Consider the following 17,826-nt stretch of genomic DNA (forward strand, 5'->3'; position numbering starts at 1 on the left):
TGAAGGAAGCAGGGAAGAGGATGAGAGAGGGCAGTGGGAATTCTGGAAGCACAGATTGGAAGCCATGCATTTTATCTCATTTCTCACTCTTTAGAATTTTACATTTCAACATCACAGTGGCAATCCTCATATAACTGTTGAACCAAGACAACAATTTCTTTACTTAACATCATTAAAAAATATAACAAAATAGCCAAAAAAAAAAGAAAGAAAGAAAAGAAAAGAAAAATGCCTAACCAAATGCTATTCACCAGGGGCAATGGCCAAACCTCTCCTAAGCATTTAGCTATGTGCCTGGACAGAATTTAAAGAGAGCATGCAGCTTGCTCTTGAGTGCCACAGCCATGAAGCCATCCTTCTGTTTAACTTTTTGTCTGTTGATATATTTGAAAAGAGCTGATACGAGCTCAACTAAAAGCAAATCCAGCATTTCCTGATTGGAATATTTCATGTGGAGAACAGGTAGATTGAATGCTAACAGAGAGCAAGGGTACTGAGACTGCTGCTCATTGTGTACAGGTCTCTACTTCCAGAAGCACTGCTCTAGATAGAAAGTTCCCCCTCAATCAGCATAAACTGGTACCCCATAGTCAATGGGTGGGCTTGGTTATAACCTCGTATGGCTGTGTGTTCTTATAGCTGAATTAATCAGGAGAAAATTTCCACTTTAGCAATCAAATATTCTTGAAGTACAGAAATATACTTTAAAGTCCACAAAAACTAGTATTCCACACATTTCAACTGTAAGGGGCCTTGATCCCCAACCTTCTGTGGAAATTATGATCACCTGGGGAGTTTATTACCAATGGGAGTCCAGAATCTTACTCTCAGAACTACCAATAGATGTGGCCATTTGAGAAATACAATGGTTTGAGAATTATGCAGAGAAAAGTCTTCTATTCGTCAAGAAAAAATATGAAGATTCGTGTTGCTTTCATAAAAAGCATATTTTCAATAAATATTCTCAAAATCACCTGGTGTGCTTGTTTAAATACCATATAACAAATCCTTGACCTTGTATTTCTCAAATGGCCACATCTGTTCCCATGCTTTCCACTGTGGTCTGCATCTATCACAGCACACAGGCTGTTGAAGCGCATCTGTTTGCTTATATGTCTATCAACCAAGAGGTAAGCCCTTGGAGAAAGGACGCCTTATTCACTTTATAGTTTAGTATGTGGCCCAGAGGAGAAGGAATCAATAAGTGTTTATAAACACGTTACCTGATCCATGCACTTATTCATCCAGACATATGCATTGGATGAAAGCATTCTAAAGTAATAGTTTGAAGAACATAAATAGTTTGATATTAGTTTCAATAGTGAAATACCAATATCCTAATCTGGCCTTAACTTCTGTTATTTGAGAACAGTTTTGATTTCTTAATCTACTCTTACTTTTTAAAAAAAGGATATGTATTTGACATAAATAAAAATGTGTGTGTGGATTGGTACAGAATGTACAGACGGCAGCTATAAATCTCTTCAGATTAGTATAAATAGTCATCTGAGATTCTTTGAGATGCTTTATTTTGTTTTCCTTCATAGATAGATAGCAAGTGTGTGCAGAACTGTTGCTATTTGGGGATAAGAAAATATATCAAATACTATTTGTCATTTCCCAGTAGTTATAGGAAGCTTCAGAATTCTTTGGTGTTTCTTAGGGCAAGAAATAACTCCAAAATGAAGAGCAATCATTCAAGGGCTTGATGGACCCCAAAGTGACAAGCCCAGTAGAGCACCTTCCCCATCATAAGTTCATGATGTTTGTGAAATAAACCTAAAATGCTTATGAAATTGAAGTCATAATTGTTATGAATTGGTACAAAGTAAAACATTCTACATAATTCTTTATTGCAAAGTACCATGAAAACTCTGACTAGGAAAAGTAATCACTAATAAACACTAACCACTATCAAACACTAACCATATAAGAAAATGATGTCCAATAGCTGTTTAGACTAGCCAGATATTTGATTTATTATGGGAATCATAGTATTAACTGAGAGAAAATTTTAAAAACACACATCTATTCCACTTCCTCTCTTAACAGGGGAAATTCAAATCAGCAGAAAAGAAAAATATAGCTGTTTGCACCTTCTATTTTGCCAAGGATAAAATTATTACCACCTTCTTAATTTTAGAATTGGATTTACTACAGCAAAAACATATGGACTTGATATTTTATTTTTTAAAGATACACTTTCACCCTATAACCACAAAATAAAGCCATCTGAAATAAAGATATGTTTTCCATATAATTTTTTAGTAGTACAAAAAAAATCATGCTATCACCACCAGTGGAATTTGCAAGTACCTATGCTGAACAATCACCATGGAACTTAATTTTATCACTACTAATCAACTTGAACCAAGAAAAGGTAAAGTTAGTACTTATGATGAATGTCTAGCATTTTCACATTTTTTATTATTCTTCTGATGTCATTAAAGGAAAGCATAAAGAAAATGTTAGCATTAAGAAAGTGTATCCTATAAAAGTAGCTAGGATAAAAGGTTTTTAGTGTATCTTTAGTGCTCTTTGATTGTAGTCACTTTGGGAAAAAAATACAATATATAAAAGGAAATTTGAAAAAGGTTAGTTCCTTGAATACAAAGTGCACCAGTCATACAGTTGAAAAAGAGAATCACGATTCAACAGTTGAAAAGCAACTAAAGAGTAAAAGTCCAAGGATTAAAAAGACACATATTGATATCTTTTAAACATGTAGACTATTAAGTGCCTTCCTTTGGCCCTCACCACACACCAAAACTTAGTATCCCCATGACATTTTCACTTACTTTTTCAAAAAGTACATGCTACTTGAAATTCCACTTGGATTCAAGGTTACACAGTATTTGTTTGTGTGATTTGAATGTCCTATAAGTTTCTAATATCTGGTGTACCAGTATTATCTACTGTCAAACTGTGTGTCCAGGTTAGCACTGGATGAAAATGTGTCACACATTTGTCTACATGAGCTCTCAACTCAGTGAACACCCCATTCTCCTTTCCCAAGACCTGCCCTGGATTCCAATACCCTGGATTCCAATAGCCATATTGTTTTAGTCATCCCAAGTAATCTTAAAAACATAAGCAATATTTGAGAGGGTTTAGGTTTTAATAATACTTGATATAGAGTTCTCAGGAGCTCTGAATTCAAACTGGTTTTCAGAAGGGCTGCCTCTTTTAGGGTTTTACTGTTATTTTATTTAAATATAAAAGAGGAAGGAGCTCAGAAGAAAGATCAAATGAGAACAATTCAGGATAGATAAATCAGTGATGTTCTACTGGTAAGCTCTTGAGTTTTCAGTTGATAGATGAAGGACCTTAATCAAATCATGATTTATTACTTTACTAATGCTATTTTATAATCTATTGTTATAGGCAAATTAGCAGTATAGAGACATAGTATATACACTAGCAGTATATTATAGGTTTCACTAAGAACTACCTGGTAATAATTTGAGCTTTTTAGAGAATTATTTATATAGGATAAATTTATAGCAATTAATAATAAATTTAGGAACTTTTTTATACTTTCGTTAAATAGTTTTCAGCACAAAATAACCTCTATTACTAAACTTCTCCTCCAGAGTAGTATCATTATTCATTTATTTTCAATTAAAAATATAAGTATCTGTCAAAGAGGATGAAAAGCAACAAAACAATCAAATTATGTTGAGGCAAATAGTCCCAAACAGCTTTATAATCAAAACTAAATGTGCTTGCATTTTTTTTAAATCCAGGATAAATCATGCAGGCACATAATGAGTTCCAAGAATGTATTCCCAAGAAAAAAACCAGAAGAGCCAAACTTTAAGACAGAGTTTTAGGATAAGATACACTTAAAATTAACAACTATCTGTGATACTAGAGGGTGAAAAAAATGTATATACTTTAAGGAAACTTGCTTTTCTATTAATATGTCAGCAATTTTAGGCTCAGATTCAAAATCTGTCTACAGCTCCTGATTCCAGAGTATTTAGCAATACACAAGCTTGACAGTTTCCAAGTGCACAGTATCATAATGGTATGTTTTAGCCTAATTTGAACCAAAAAGTTCCTCATGTAAACTTAAATTTCTCATTTGCTCATATTTTAGAGAGCAATTATCTGAGCAGAAATTAATATGTCCACTTAAAGAAGACATTAAAGTATGATAAAATATAACCTTTCACAGACAATCACAATGTTGAGCATCTCTCTCTGATAGAAAATTATTCTTATCCATATCTCACATGATACAGTTTGGAATCAATTTCCTAATAATATGTGGGTTAAAAAAAAAGATAGTCAACCATCATAAACTTGAGAATTTAGGAAAACACCAATCTACTTAAGATATTGGCCAATACTTAATGAAAATAAAATAAAAATCTTTAATTTAGTAAACTAGGCTTTCAATTTAGAGATGAATAAGAATATATTCAAATATGAAAGATAATTATTTGCTCTGACAAGGTAATTAAATTTTCTGAAAATTAACATAAAAAATTCAGTAAAAATGTATCAAGCATACTTACCTGGTAGGGGAGATACCATGATCAAAAAAAAAATGTATCAAGCAAAACTTCCAATTGGCCACCATGCTGGGGTTAGTGGTATACCAAAATGAACAAAACAAGACATCTCTCAAATTTCCTTCATTTAACACATTGCTTTTTAACCTTTTGAATCACAACCCTTTCAAGAACAGTTCACACCTTCTTTGACATCATTAAAATTTTTAAACTAAATCACATTTTGTAAGTTTAACACAATTTTACAACACATACAAGAATTTAAAAACATTTTAAAATAAATGTTATTAAACTATAAATTATATGCTGTAAAATCTACATGCAACTCAATAATGCAATTTGGTAAGTTTTGACTATATAACTACTTCTGCTTTCAAGATATAGAACATTTGTGTCATTACCAAAAGTTTTCTGATACTGCTTTACAATGAATATACAATATCCTCAGACCTAGGAAACCTCTAATCTCATTTGTATAGATCACTTTTGCTGGTTCTAGGACATCAGGAAAATGGAATCATAAAATATGGTCACTTTTTATCCTGGCTCCTTTGCTCAACATAATATTTTAAAAACAACCATGTTGTGTTTCTTCTTTTTTATTGATGAGAACATGCCTATTCAACAATCTTTTATCCATTCATCTGTTGGTGGATCACTGAGCTGCTTCTAATTCAGGGATACCATGAACTATGACTCTTATCAATGTCCCTACATAAGAGTTTTTAGTTACTGTTTATGCTTATAATTTTAATATTTATTTCCCATTGCCCTTTGGGGATTTTTCCACTCCTCTTTTGAGTTATAAAATATTTTTAGCATTTTGTTTTGTCTACAGGCTTCTTAGCTACACCTACTATCTTTTAGCTGTTGTTTGAGAATTAACAGTATGTATCATTTCAATTATTGCTATAAAATTAACAATGCTCACTTTAGAGTTAGTATTATGTCTTTTCACAATTCACACTTCAAACTTTTCAGTTCCTGCTTCTTCGTTGTCCTTTATAATAGCACAAATTCCCCATTTCCTGTTTCCTGCTTCTACTTCCCACTTCCTGCTTTACACTTCACAGATATAATGATCTTACAACAGCATAATTCTACTTGATGCCTGTACCTTCTATTCAGCACTGTTCTTTTGCATTTTTATGTGTTTTAAATCTGAATTACAGTGTTATTTTTAATTTAAAGTAAATTATGCAAAGAAAAATAGTCATCTACATTTGCCCATTAATTTGTTATTTTTAGTTCTTTTTAATCCTCTCCACAGACTTCAGTTTTCTAGTTGATATCATTTTATTTCAATCTCATGTACATATTTTAAAATGTTTTGTAGTTCAAGTCTGTTGGTCATGAGGTCTATCCATTTTTGTCCGAAAATGGTTTTGTTTTATTCTTTTTTTTTTTGAGGATGTTTTCATTAGATATAAAATTTAGGGTAACTCTTTTTTATAAACCATTTTAAACATTCCAATTATTATTATCCCAATTCCTTTGAACATACTTTTACTTTTTCTGTGGCTGCTCTCAAGACTTCATCTTTCTGCCAGGTACAGGGGTACATGCCTGTAATTCCAGCAATTTAGGAGGCTGAGGCAAGAAGATTGAAAGTCTGGGCCAAAGGCCCTAAGAAACTTAGCAAGACCCTGTCTAAAAATAAATAAATAAATAAAAATGGCTGGGGATGTAGCTCAGTTGTAAAGAATCCCTTGGTCTGTTCATTCCCTAGTACCAAAGACACACACAGACACACACACACACACACACACACACACACACACACACACACACACACATGTCTTTCTCTGGATTTCCAACAGTCTGTCATGTTCTTAGTTATGATTATTTTATATCTATCCTGCTTGAGGTTTGCTGAGCTTTCTGCATTTATGTTGGCATTTTTCTCAAAATTGAAAAGTTCTTAGTAGTTAGTTCTTCTAATCTATCTATCTATCTATCTTTCTTTCTTTTTCTTTTTCTTTTTCTTTTTCTATTTTCTTCTCCTCCTCTGGAACTTAATCCAAACATAAGTTACACTACTATATAAAGTCCCATATACCCATAACACTTTGTTTACCAAAGAAAAACTTTTTTTCCTTCAATTTTTTTTCTGTTACTGAAATCAAATAGTTTTCTTTGCCTGTCATCAAGTTTCTTAACATATTTTTTCTATCTTGAATCATCTCTTAAGTTCATCTGTTGGTAACATTTTCATTTCTGTTATTGTACTTTTCCATTCAAGCATTCCCAGTTGATTCTACTTTTGTAGTTACCACTTTTATGCGGAGATGCCCCATCTTCTCACTTGTAAAGTCTACATTTGCCATTTTTTAAGAGTAATTTGTATTGGTTGCTTTAAGGTCTTTCTTAAATTCAACAACTGAGCCATTTCAAAGTTGATTCATAGTGATCACTCTATTCTTGAGTATGGATCAAATTATCCCATTTCCTTAAATGCTTTGTGGTTTTTAAAAATAAAATACTGAACTTTTTGAATAATACATTGTAAAAACTCTGGATTTTAAATATCTTCTTCAGAGAAGTATTCTTTCTTGCTTTAGGAGGTAGTTCAATTTCACATTGATTATGTTGATATTTAAAGACAAGATTTTGCTGTTATTGTGGCTGTGCATAAATCCCAAAGTGGTCCCTTAATCCCTGTAATTTGGCAGAACTCAATCTCCAAACTCTTTTTTTTCTTTTTCACATCTTTCTTAGGTCTTGATTTTAGAGTATGTAAGGGCAGGATGATAGTGGATATTATTGAGACATTTGTCCTTGAATTTAGTGTGTCTTTTGTGTGTTGAGCTGGTACCAGGTTTTTGTTTTATGGTGGGTTTTTTGTTTGTTGTTGGTTTTGGTTTTTTTGCTGAGTGCTACAAGTATTAAGGAGGTAGATAATGAAATTATTCCAGAATATCACTAGGACTGCTTTTCTCCAGTACTGCCCATTTTATAGTACATCTGTTGCACAATTAATCTCATAATACCTTGAACCCAGTGTGCATCATGTGGTCTTTCCCTATATATGCACATCCCAAGCCCTACCCATGGGCTGATGGCATTGCTTTGCACAGTCTTTTGGAATCACCTCCCTGCACATCCTCTTATCTCTCATTCCTTAATCCATAGATTTAAGCATCTTAACTTGCCCTGAGCTCTGAGCTCTGTCTTCTCAGTTGTTCTGAAAACCTTTATTCTCCCTTCCCTCTTATGCTCTTTGTGCCATTGTCAGTAATTTTGCGCCCAGGCTGAGAACTAGACAATCATGGAAGCATGATGAGAAATTCCCTCCTGTCACTGTGTAATCTTACACTACTGTTGGCCACTGTGAGGAAAACATTTGCTTCCTATGTTTCCCAGTTTTAGAGTTTATTATGGCAGGATGACTCATATGGTACCTGTCACTCCATCAAATACATATTACTTTTATATATTCACATTTAGATACTGCATTTGTATGACCCATATAATATTTTCTTGTTGTATTGATGCTAAATAACTGTTTTAGTCTGCTTTTTCACTGCTGTGACAGAAAGATCTGACCAGAACAATTCTAGAGGAGGAAAATTTATTTGAGGGCTCACAGTTTCAGAGGTCTTAGTCCACAGATGGCTGGCTCTGTTTCTCAGGGCTCAAGGTAAGGCTGAACATCATGGCAGAGTGTGTGACAGAGGGAAGCAGCTCACATCATGGTGATCAAGAAGCAGAGAGAGCAGACTCTACTCTTCAGAGACAAAATATATACTCCCCCAGTCATGCCCCTAATTAATCACTTTTTCCAGCCACATTCCACCTGCTTCCAGTTACCACTCAATTAATCCCACCAGGGATTAATTAACCATTTGGGTTAAGACATTCACAATGCAATTATTTCTCCTCTGAACCTTCTTGCATTGTCTCACACATGAGCTTTTGGGGAACACCTCATATTCAAACCATAAAATAACTTTATTAAAACAGAACAAAAACTAAAAAAAAACTTTTAACATCTTTGCATAGGTTTTCATAAGCAAAATATAACAACCAATATTTATAAAGTCCTGGTTTTAACAATTTTCAAAAGTCTTTTTCCTTAACATTTGTTTCTTATTAGAGATATCAATTTCTTTCAAGTTTTACTGAAACCTATGTTGAGAAAGACTATAAGGACTATGAATAGGAATCAGATAAAAATTCTTCTTTTGTGCAAATAATAAATAAAGATTTACTTGAAGTACCAGGACACAATATAGAAAGTGATAAACACTGAGACAATGGATAAAATATTAGGAATATATAGAAAAGTAAAAGAATATTTCAAAATGGAAAGACCCTACAGGGGGAAAAGACACTAACCAGCAGACCCTGAACTAGCCATATTTGTTTGTGGATAAATGAATGAGGAATGGCAATCTCTATCTTCAAGACACAAGGATTTAAAAAACAGCAAGGTTAGAAAACTAAGGTTGTTTGCAAGAAACAAGGGACTCATCAATATACTACAAATTTCTCTGAAGAGCAAGCCTACCAGGAATGCAAGTAATAAAATCTCAGCACTGTGGACTTGTTCCCCACATTCTGGCTTTGTTAGAGCACTGTTCAATGATAGATCAACAGTGTACCCTTCCTGAAAATATGAGTTAAACAACCATATTTTTCAAATACATGTTGTTTCTTAGGATGTCTATCTCCATCAATGGCAGGAAGAAAAAAATTAGAACAGAGGTCCATGACTAAGCCTCTGATTTGAGGGTTTATAGAGTTTTGAGTTTAAGACAGTAGGAATTTCTATAATTAATTGCTTCTTTAAGAGCCACATTCTTCTTCTCCTCTCTCCACCCCAACCCACACTCTACACACAAAGGGAACAATGGGGAGCTATTTATGTACCAGATAAGCAATGTTTGAAAACATTTGAGCCATAGAGTCCTATATAGCTGGGTTGTATGGTAGTTCTATCTTTAGTTTTTTGAGGAATCTCCATACTGCTTCCCAGAGTTGTTGTATTATTCTGCAATCCCACCAACAACATACAATTGTACCTTTCTATGGGCTAATAAAAAAAATGTAACAATTGAGTTTATGATAACATCCAAATAATAAAATCCTTAACTAAGGAAGTGAAATCCTTACACAATAAGAACTACAAAACACAACTAAAATAAATTAAAGACAATAAGTGGAAAGATAGTTCATGTTCACAGATTGTGCATTGGTCAGTTTTTCATTGCTACAGTGAATTACTTGAAGCTGGGTACTTTATGATTAAAAGGCTTACTTCATTCACAGTTGAGAAGTTTCAAAAACATGGCAACAGCTTTACCTTGAGAAGAACTCTTGGTGGATGGGTGTCATAATGGTGAAAAAGTACACGAGAAGGAAAAATATAGCACAAGACAGGAAACCAGAACCTTAATAATAATAATTTTACTTCTTCTTTCCCAATATAGAATTTTCTTTTTATTGACTAATGGCTCTGACTAGAACTTCTAGCACTATTTTGAATCTAAGAGGCAAAAATGACCATCCATGTCTTCTTCCTGGTCTTACAGCAAAATACTTCAGTTTTTCACCATTGATTGATCATGAGGTTAATTGTGGACTTTTCATACATTGCCTTTATTATGTTCCTTCCATTTCCTTCTATTCTTGGTTCAACAAATGTTTTTAACATGAAAGGGTGTTGAATTTCATCAAATGCTTTTTCTGCATATATTTAAATGATCTTGTGATTTTTATCCTTCATTCTGTCAATGTAGTATGGCATTTATTAGTTTAATGTATTGAACCATTCTTGACTCCCAAAATAAATCCTGGTCACTTGGTTGTGGTTTATAATCTTTTTAAATGTGCTGTTGGATTTGGCTTGTTATTATTTGCTTAAAGACATTTGAATAAATATTTATTTATTCTATCAGATCATAGTTTTAAACTATCAGACAAAAGTTTCATTTTCTCATTTCTTTATAAAAGTTATTTTAAATTCTTTGTCAGGTAATTCACATAGCTCAGTTTCTTTAGGTAAAGTTTTGAAAAATTTTGTTTTATTTGATTGGGTCGTGTATTCTGTTCTTTGTGTTTCTTATAACTTTGTATTGGTATCCATGCATTTGATGTACCTCCTGGTGTTGGGGCAGGAGGAGCGCATGAAGGTGTCATGAAGTTTTCCACCAGCCTTAATGAAACTAGTGTTGCACTTTTCTGCAGGAAGCTCTTAGCTTGTTCCTGGATTTTTTGCAGAGGCTTGGTCTGTGTGTTATCATTTTCCTCATGGGAAGAAGGGGAGTCTGGGGTTTAATATTCAGCAGTCTTGTGAACATCCCAAGGAAGTTTCATTTTCATTAGTCAGAATTACTTCAGGCTTATAATTTTATTCACACTGAAACTAGCCTAAGGTAAAATAATTTAATAACTACTTAAATAGTTTAAGATACCTGAAAAGAGTGGCATAGGACACATTTCAAGCAAGGCAAAAATTAAATGAGGTATCCAAAACTCTTTTTCTCTGTCATTTGAAGCGGATTCCCTCAATGAACAAAGTTATTTACTAGCTTAGCAGCCTAAATGAAAAGTCCAGAAAAAATGGTGTGGCAAAGATTGTCTTACCCCAGGTGATACGATTTTCTTGTACCAAAGACAATTCCACAAAAATGAAGTGGTGTTTAAGGCCATGCTCCTGTGTGCTCAACTGTATGGAGGATATCAAGTTCAACAAGGTAATAAAGTAGATTCCCCTCAGGAAATGGGTTTCTGTTTGTATGATGTGGGATAAAAGTTTTACATCATGAAACTATTTAGTGCATGATTATTTATAATGGTGAAAACCTTAAGAGGCTCCCAGATACCCAACCATAGGGACTGGTCATATGATGATACAGTTATATGATGAACTATTTTGAAACTGTTAAATTTTATGTATGAAAAGTTTTATTAATATAAAATGTTTAAAATGAATGACTAAATGATATGATTCTATAAGATTCTACTCATTTATCAAATTATAACTAAAGGTTGTAAAATGCATAAGGAGACACCTAAAATATAATAATACACAGGGTAGATACATTTGGATAATAAAATCAGGTTTCCTCTCTTTTTCATATTTTCCTGTTCTTATATAAGCATGGACTTTAGATTTTGAAAATCATTATAATTTAACTTACATTGAAGTCAAAAGTTTCTTTTGTTTATTAGATTTATATTTGTGTGTGGGTCTTGCAATTAGGACATTAGAAGCACAGGAGAAATTATGGATGCATTAGCCACTCAGGAGCAGAGACTTAAATGGACAAATTGTGCTTCAATCCAGTGAATGGAGGTTTCATTTATTTTGAAAATGAAAATATTACTTTATCAGGCATTGAAGAACTTGGAACATTTCCAATCCATCACAGTGAGATGCCTTTCTTAATTCTCTCTATGAATAATGCAGAGCATATTGGCACCTGGCTTAAGAATCTGAGGTGTGTTCACTGTGAAATAGCCTATAGTCAAGTTTCAGCAGAGCTAGCAAAGGATGCTTTTGTTCATTAACTCAACAGGGTTCACATTGGCCCAGAACTTCAATAAAACCAAGAAACAAATAAGACTGTGAAATAAAACTGCATGAACACAGAAAAGAGATCTGTTGATTATGTGATACTAAGTAGTTTCTTCAAACCATACCTGTTTCTAAGTAAAGTTAGAACTGATGATTCTCAGGGTGTGAGAAACCTTCAATAATTTCTGAAAAGTATGTCCATCTGGATCCTTGCTATTTTAATTAAAAATTTTATGTAGTTTTGTTTACTTATTATAACTAGCAGTTATATCTCGGATTTCATGTTTTACATTTTAACTATGCCATGGCGGCAAACAGGCCTCCCATTTTTTCTCTGTGCCCATGTGGCAGGCTGCCCATAATAGGCTGCCCATAACAGGCCATGCATTGCTCGCTCAGTACCATTGATGTATAGAGGCAAATAGAGATCACAACCATGAATTGTTGTTTGGAGCAGAATCCTAACTTAGAATGCTTATTAGAGTTATAAATTCATTTCTGTGTCTTCTAATCACCTGGCTGGGCCATGTGATATATGATGACTGAGTTCAAAGAATTAGATATAGTCCCTGCTCTTAAGGAACTTAATGAGGTTGCAGAGATGAACATATAAACCACCAGGATGAGGCTAAAAAAAATATGAGGACAATAAGAAGAAATTTTGCTAATTAAGCAGAAGGGAAAGGAATTTAGCCCATATTTGAAGCTTGAAAAGTTTAAGAATTTCAGGCTGAGAGATCATTCTTTTGAAGCGGGGAAAAAAGCCATGGGTTTATGAAAGTACATTCAGAGACAAGACCAGTGTCCCTCCAGCCTGCATGTGTGAGGAGGGAAGCAAGTGGTGAGCAGATTACTGAGAGCCCAGATGCTGTGCTACGGACTGAACACTATTTTCTAAACTAAGGGAGCCACTGGGTCATTGAAGCAGCAGAGTGTGGCATGATGGGCCTGGGCTTTAGTAAGATAAAGCTTGTGACAGTCTAAATGATGGGTTTAAAGTGAGAGAAACTATAGAAAAAGAGACCAGTCAGGAATGTGCATGAGAAAAGGAAATCACCAAGACAGTAGCAGCGGAAATTAAGAGGGGAAGACAATCCAGAATTAGATGAACAAGTAGCTAAATGTGTGCGGCCTTACGCCTCTGTATCCGTCACTGTATTAAGGAATCCTTGCACATTTATTTCATTAAATCTCATAATATGCCTTTGAGGTACATTCTATTCACTAAGCCTGTTTCACAGATGAAGGAATTGAAGATTAGAGAAGTTTAAGTTGCTAGAGTCCTCCCTAGTAATTATAGAGCTGGGACAGAACCCAGGTCTAGCTAATTCCAGTGCATAAGAAATCCCTAAGATAAACAGTCTCCAACCTGCCCAGATGACCATGGAAAATGAGGCAACTAAAGATGACTGTGTTGTTTCTAGCCTGAGTGACAGGAAGAGTGAGGAGCTGATCCGTGAAGGTAAGGACTACAGGAAGAAAAGCAGGTAAGCAGGTTCCAGAAGAGAGAGTAGGGTAGGGTAGAAAAAAAAAGAAAAAGATTTACTCTGAATATGGAAAATATATGTATAGTTCTATGTCCAGTAGAAAGTTGGGAGTTCAGTTTGAGACTAAAAATGTAGCACACTCAATTACTCTCAGGGAGATTGTTGCAGAAACCAGACGAAGAGCCCCCTACGCAGGTAGACAGTTGATGGGTAGAAGACAATGGAGATGGGGGCAGACACCTAAGGATGTCCCTGAGCAGGAGAAGGAGAAGGAACCTGAAGACACATGACCAAAGAACCTGGAGAATGCAGGGTTAAGGAAGCTAAGGCAGAAGAGAACTTTGAAAAAGAAATATTGGGGGAAACGAAAAGACCATTTCAACAAGCAAAGTTTCAAATATCAAAGAGAGATCATATTGGAAAAGAACTGAGAAATGTTTGTTGGATTTGGCTTTCAGGAGACTGTTGCTGACCTTTAAGAAAGATGGTTCAGAAAAAGAAAAGGGGGTTTGAAACCAGATCACTATGCTGTGCGGCATAAAGGGCAGGTGAGGAAGAAGAGTACATTTCTCTGACAAAATTGATTCTTTCCTGGCCAATGTGTTCATCTCTTCCCAAATACCACAGTAGACATTTTCTAGTGGCCACAAACACACTTTCAAAACAATGGTCAACATTCACATTCTCCTAAGATAAAAGATTTCTGACTCCTTTAAGTCTCTATTACATCTAAGAGAACTTCTCAATCACAGAGGAAAAAGAGTGAGATTTCTCTTCACTGTGGTTGTGTTTCTTTGTGTTTCTTTATTCAATCAGTGTAATCCACTTGTAGCTGATGTCTGCCTATTTGCTAACTCACACACAATCTTAGTAAGTCTTTTCTAGGTGGTAAATTTGGAAAGATAAGCTGGACATGCTCAGCTTGGTTAATTTCTATTTATTTCTTTGGGAACCAGCCTCTTGGCAGAAAGAATGCAATCATGCCTGTCCAGGCAGGCATCTCATCATTTTGGGGGATTCTGTCCTTTGAGGGATAACTTCAAAGATACCAACATTTGATGTGTTTGTTGGAAACATTGAGAAATAAGATGTGAGTAGAAAAACTGGAGAGAAAAATATCAAACACATAGAGAATCTCTAGGACTATATCATGTGTTTTTGTAGCAAGATATGTTGAGGTCTATAATGGCTTATATCCAATCAGCTCTTAACTGACGTGGCAGAAGCTAGCATCTTTAAGACTCAGGACATGTGACATTCTAATGTGGGTGTACCAATGCAAATTATGATGTGTGGCTCTATGAGAAAGCAAACTTATCATGGAGGTAAGTCTAGAAGGGTCTCAACAAAGATGCTGAACACTGAGAAAGCCTTCGGTGGGCTCAGGCAGATCAGAGATTGTTGCTTCTTGACTTCGAAACACACTTGCATAGGAAATGTGGACAGTGAAACCCGTCACAGGTGCCAGTGGCTGCAGAGATCTTAATGCTTAAGAGCAGCTGAGACAACGATTCAATTTTAGAGAGAACCTGGAGTTTCTCTGTAAATCTGTAGACCTTGGTATAATTGCTTTTAAACTGCAGGGAAGCTATGTTTCATGTGTGCCATGGAGTGCTTCTGACATTCTGTCTTTAAATTGTTCACACCAAGCTTTGGTAGGCAGCAAAAGATCAATAATTAGCTGCCTCAAACTATTCTATTCAGAGCCAAGGAAAGGGTAGTAGCCTTATAAAGCTTATCCTTGGGCTTAAGTATAAACTATATGAAGAAATACTTGATGAGTTTCAAGGTGATGTTATTATTACAGGGCACTTTTGATCGTTTCCTATATTATGAGGAAACCTGAGTTTATAGAATCCACAAGTGGAGGAGAGACAGTGAGGAGCATATGGAAGAGACCTTGGCCTCATGGTAGCCCTGGGGGACACAGGCTCCAGAAGCTTCCACACCAGTTCTGTCTCAGGAATGTGTTGTAAATGCTTTTTTGGTTGAAATAAATATGATGGCAAGATGAAAGCCATAAGTAAAAAAAACAGACTTCTTAGACCTAAGCAATTCTATGACATGGTATTAGCCAGATGGCACAGGTTTAAAATGTCTTTCTGCAAAATAACTACATAACTTTATACATGGTAAATAGATGATCAAATAGCTCATTGTCTACATAGCACTAAAGTGTCAAGAACCCAGAACTCACAGAACAAATGGAAATTAAAAAGCTATGCATGGGAAGCTTCTGCTCCCAGAGATGGTAGGTGGATTGTATTGATTCTTTTGTTGAAGATTTCCCTCTATTAAATTTAAGTAAACAAATTCTGATTAATTTGGGCTAAGTTGTGGCATCCTGGTAAAAGTGAAAAATTAAGAAACTTTCTCCCATCGTCCTTTTTGGAAGCCAGTCTCCAAGATGCCCCACAGTGACCTGTGTCTTGGTATTTGGATCCCTGTGTAATACTCTTCATTGCAAATGTTACTGGACCCAGTGACTCATTCACAATAAATGGAATATGACAGAGCAATGGTGTGTGACTCAGAAATTAGGACATAGCGACAACGTGATGTTACTCTCAGAGCACCACCCTCAGGGAAGTTATTTGCTGGGTCATAAGGACACACATGTAGCCTGTAGAAAAATCTTTGGCCAACAGCAATAGATAGATAGATAGATAGATAGATAGATAGATAGATAGATAGATAGATAGATAATAAAATGGACAGCCTACTATATGAATAAAGTTTGGAAATGAATCTTCCAGGCTTTAGGTCGCTACAGCCCTGGAGGACACTGGACTACAACCACAGGAGAGACTCTGAGCCAGACAGAACTAACCAGAAAAAAAGTATTCCCAGATGCCCAAAACAGAAACTGTGAGATAATGCATGTCTGTTGTTTTAAGCTGCCAAAATTTGGGTTGATCCATCTCACAGCCATAGATAATTACCATTTCTTCTTTCACTTAGAAATAACTGAGACTTTATTATAGGTTTAGCTGATGTTAAATAATGACTCAAAAATATTCACCTGGAAATACTTGTTAAAATCTGAGGAATTTCCAGTTTTCTTAAAAAGTTAGTATATGTGGGGGACAGTGTGGTTATAATCTTGTGTGCCCTGTTATCTTTTTGAATTCTTAAAGGAAAGACATAACGCTTCATGTGTTACAATAATAGAATGTATGAGGTACCAGAGAAACACTACCTATTCTCATGAATCCAAATAATTGAAAAAAAAAAACCTCTCACATAGATTGAGTATAACAAAAAAGGAGAGTTTCTTTTCATTCTTTTCATTTCTAACTTTGCATACATATTGTCAAAAATATTAGATTTTCAACATTAATTCTTTTGAAGCTCAATAGATATAGCTTTTAACTTCTCCCTGTGAATTTGAAAGCAAAAGGGGGCTTCTATTGAAGTTTTCTGGCGTTTATTATTGTAGTATTTCTATATGTTATTAGATTTCCTAATAATAGCATTAAATTTCCTTACAGAACTAGTGATATGTTGCGTTGAAAAATAAAGTGGAGAAAGAAAGAAAAATAATAACAAAATTGGACATACTTGGGGAAGGGGGAGAGAAGAGAGAGGACATTTTCAACCTCAAACAGAATAGCTATGCAGTAGATTTAAGTAATGGACCCTTATTTTAGAGCTTTCTCGGGGTAGAATGTGTCTTTCCCATGACTGGTCCCAAGAAGATGCTTAAAGGGGCAGTGATTCTTCTTTGAGCCACTGGTAAAGAATTGTCTTGGACACTGGTGCCCAGATCATTCTAGGCTGCTGATTTCCCAGTGAGGGAGACCTAAGGTCAGTTTTAGAAGCTCAGCCCAGTGAGGTAGGAGAAATGAGAGGAATTCTGGGATTTTTGAAGATGGTATTATTACTGCAAGAACTACCCTTTCTCTGCCCCTCAACTCTGCTCTCAGCAGGTGTAGTGATTCATCTAATGAACAAATTTCAAAAGAAAGAATTCGGTACCATTTTTCCTCTTGAGAACTCTTAGCCTCCAGTACAGATTTTCACTCTTGCTCCTGGGAGCAGGCTCTTCCCAACACCAGTGGCCCATAATATCTTGACTGGGTAGGTGGTCTTCACTAATGCTATGGTTTGTTTCCCAAGAGTATTTGGCCCTTAAACTTAGTTTTTATCAGTTAAAACAAAATGAAAAAAAGAAAGAAAAAATACTTTGATTTTTCATATACTTTACTTTCCATCTCATTTCTCAATTTGTTTTGAGCCCCCTACCCCCAAAAAGTATGGTGTTTTATTTCCTCAGGAAAACTCACATTTGTATCAA

This window comes from Urocitellus parryii, chromosome 14 (assembly GCF_045843805.1).
Source record: "Urocitellus parryii isolate mUroPar1 chromosome 14, mUroPar1.hap1, whole genome shotgun sequence".
Taxonomy (NCBI): domain Eukaryota; kingdom Metazoa; phylum Chordata; class Mammalia; order Rodentia; family Sciuridae; genus Urocitellus; species Urocitellus parryii.